We start from the raw sequence: 3,644 nt of genomic DNA on the forward strand, positions 1-3,644 counted from the left end.
CAACTAAAATGTGAAGATTATTATGATGCAACATATATCTGTAAAATAGGTCATTTTGGAGCTAAGTATGGTTATTATGTCATTTTTGAGCTAGCTAAGCATACTAAGTCATTTTGGTGTAAAAATGCTAAGTAAGGTCATTTTGGAACTAATAAGTTTATTATGTCATTTTGGAGCTAGCTAAGCATATGAAGTCATTTTGGAACTAAAATATGTCATTTCGTAAGCATATTATGTCATTCTAGAGCTAGCTAAGCATATTAAGTCATTTGGAGGAAAAATGCTAAGTATAGGTCATTTTAGAGCTATCCTAGGTTAAATAGGTCGATTTTGAGCTAGCTAAGCATATTAAGTCATTTTGGAGGAAAAAATGCTAAGTATAGGTCATTTTAGACTATCCTAGGTTAAATAGGTCATTTTGGACCTAATTAAGCAAAGCACTAGGCAAAACTTACCGTCAACCCGTAGGTGAAGGATCGGGGTTCTTGCTCGCGGTAGTGGCAGACGGAGGAGGATCGGGGTTATTGCTCGCGCCAATGGCAGACGTCGATGCTTGTCGGGAGTTATGCTGCACCAAATTAAAGATCATTTGCAATGTCTCGTTAGCATGATGCAACTCAAATGTGAAGACTAATAAGTAATGTCCATTCAAATGAAACACACCGTGTCCGCCGGAGCAATGACTGGCATCGGCGGAGGGGTCTGACCGTTCTTCTTGCACATGGACTGCACATTTGGTTTTGATGAGTCAGTCATATTAGTTACTAATGAAAGGAACATTGCGTGCATGATTTAGCTAATATGCAGAAGAGACTTACCGCGAAGAGCTCGTATATGGCCCGGTTAGCCAAGTCGTTCCGGTTCCTCTCCTCCTCCAAAAGCCTAGCCGTCCTCTCCTCAGTCTCCCTCTCCCTCTCCGCCACCTTCCTCCTTTCCTCCGCCAGAAGATCCTGGGTCTTTGCTCTCTCTTCCTCAATAGCAGCCTGCAACACCACTCCTCTTTAGCGTTGTAATCATCGACGGCCGCACACATAATGTAATGGAGGAAAGGTATCTGATTCTGTATAACTAACCTTGATTTCGAGATCCATTGGCCGTGTACGAGGCCTTATCTCAGGATCGGAGCTCGTCTGGCGCCTCTTGATCTGCGGGAGAGTGCTAGTACAACGTATCAGTCCATCCCCAATGGCTAACAAGTCATGGTTCCTCCCGCCACCAGATATCATCACCAGCTATGGATCAATAGGCTGGCTCGGGTTAAAATCCGGCCCTTTCCTCGCCTTCCCCTCTTCTCTGTACCTCACGAGCTTGTTGTGGGAGGCGCGGTTGGTGAAGTTCTTTGGATCATCGAGATCAGACTCAGAGAATGCCTTGGCCTTCTTATACGGGGCACTATGGGCCATGGCATAGAGGTCGAATAGCTCTGGCACATCCGTCTTGTTGTGCTGCGCCTAAAAGAGAGGAACAAAGTATTAGTTAAGGGCTCAAACTAGCATGAAGACTGAATGTGCATGAATCATGAAGCAAACCACATACCCAGTTATCCCCGTACTGATATAGGTTGACGCTGCCTTGATGGTGTGGCACACCGCTCATTTTGCCACGCCGATCCTTTTCATTGTTGTGGGTGGATAGCCATTGGGGAGAGCACTACTAATCCACCAACGCCTCCCAACAATCCAGCCTATCCGCACACCATCTCGGGGGCACCTAAGTTAAGTAAGAGAAATTTGAGCGCTACGCCTACGAAACTAAATACAAGGCCTTAAGAATAGGTAATTACCTTCATGTACTTCTCCTTACTCAGATACTTTGTGCGACACTTTGACTTGGACATCCTAATACCAATCGAGGCGAAGTAGTCTCGAGTAGCCTGCGTCCGAGCCCTGTTCCGCCAGTTTTGAAGTAGCCGCTTGCACTCGGCTTCGATAACCCGAGCCGCGGCCTCCTCCTGTCCCTCAGCACACCTGTAAAAGGTCTGCAATCAAACAAGAAAACACGGATTAGTACAATCACTAGAGTTGCCAATCAAACAAGAAAACACAACGTAAACGAGAGAGGAAAAATTACCCAAAACATCTGGATCACAACATCAGCCACCGTGTGGCACTCGACACCGCCGATCCTCTCCCCCGGCGGGGCCAGGGCAACCAAGTAGTGCTCCCAAGTCATTCCTAGCTCTGGAACCTGGCCCTCACCGGGCAACGTGACCCACCCCAGGAAGCTCTGGCGACAAATCACACCAAGGCTGTGTTGGGCCTGCGGACACCACGACCGTGTTTCCAAGACCTGTAGTATGACAAGGCTAACGCATTAGATATTCAAAGAAATGTGAAGGCAAAAGGTTAAAAAAGAGTAAATGCACTTACTTCTCCCCATCAGGCGTAATCAACCACCTCTGGTCAGGGGTCGCCGGGGTGGGCGGGAGCTTTGTACCGCCACGCTGGTAGACATTGCCCCCCTGAACCCGCTCACTCTCACTATAGCTATCAGAACTATAGCCACCCTCGTCACCATCAGCATGGCCACTCGACTCCGGCCAGTCCCCCAATCAGTTCGGCTGCGACGTAGCATGATCCAGAGTCTCGTGGGACAAAGCCTCTGGGACCGGAGTCTCGTGGGGGAAAGGCTCGTCGGCCCAAGGCTCGTGGACCGGGGTCCAAGACGGGTCCACCTCAGGCGGCTCCATCTTAGACGGAGCAGTCCTGTGGTCAGGTGAATCAGCTGAGGGTGCCGGCGAGGAAGGCGTAGTGGCAGCCTTCCTACCTCTCCTGCTGCCACGTCCACCCCTACTAGCCTTCTCCTTCTTCTTCCGCCCCCGACCTTTCCCGGCCAAAGAAGAAGCGACCGCCGGTGGTGTCTGCATACTGAGATCTAGCGCTCTCCGAAGGGTCTAGGGTGGAATGGAACTACCCCTCCCACCACGCGCCGAGGAAGGAGCCTCGGAGCGCTCTCGACCCACGCCCACCATCTGTCAACACCTGTAATGACAAAGAGTAAACGAAATTAGTATAACATAAAAAAAGAATACCTGACATGAATAATAATATGTATATAATTTAAGTGTATCATCATCATGAACATAAAAAATAGAATACCTAACATGAACTATAATATTAATCTTCATCGTCTATATATGCTTCGGGGTCAATAAATGCATCATCATCATCACTATCAGTAATGACATGCTCATCATCATCTTCAATAAATGCATCAACATGTGGAAGGCCTCCTTTACGTAATCGGTCAAGCATTGACAAGTCATCCGCAGCAGTAACCTCTTCTTGTTGCGGCTCTTCTTGTTCCAGCTCTTCTTGTTCCGGCTCATGCTCGGATTCACTGTCGCTGTCTACTTCAATGTTCTGGGGTGAAGTAGAGCGGTTCTTGAAACGTTTTTGGAAAGACGTGTTTCTTGGAAGAACTCTCCTTCATATGTGTCTGGGTTAATGTGAGGTTCATAATCTTCTTCATTGGGGGAGGTGGTCTAACATGTGGCGGCACTTCATAAACGACATCCCAACCATTGAGATTTGGATCACTTTGGCAGGCCCATGGTAGATAGAAAACTTGGGTTGCATGTTGAGCCGTAATATAGACATCGGGAACATCCAAATGGGTGCTTTGTTTGATTTTGACTAGCCCTA

The 3,644-nt window shown here is 47.9% G+C and overlaps 1 long non-coding RNA gene across 1 annotated transcript; it reads right to left on the reverse strand.

Moving 5' to 3' along the window:
- Positions 1 to 470: 470 nt before the first annotated feature.
- LOC123108490 (uncharacterized) lies at positions 471 to 2,973 on the reverse strand. Its single transcript, XR_006451915.1, has 8 exons — positions 2,370 to 2,973; positions 2,071 to 2,289; positions 1,784 to 1,978; positions 1,537 to 1,710; positions 1,074 to 1,451; positions 819 to 983; positions 664 to 726; positions 471 to 568 (listed from the first exon to the last, which is right to left on the reverse strand). It is a non-coding gene; the product is annotated as an uncharacterized lncRNA (long non-coding RNA).
- Positions 2,974 to 3,644: the final 671 nt, after the last annotated feature.

This window comes from Triticum aestivum, chromosome 5A, assembly GCF_018294505.1.
Source record: "Triticum aestivum cultivar Chinese Spring chromosome 5A, IWGSC CS RefSeq v2.1, whole genome shotgun sequence".
NCBI lineage: Eukaryota > Viridiplantae > Streptophyta > Magnoliopsida > Poales > Poaceae > Triticum > Triticum aestivum.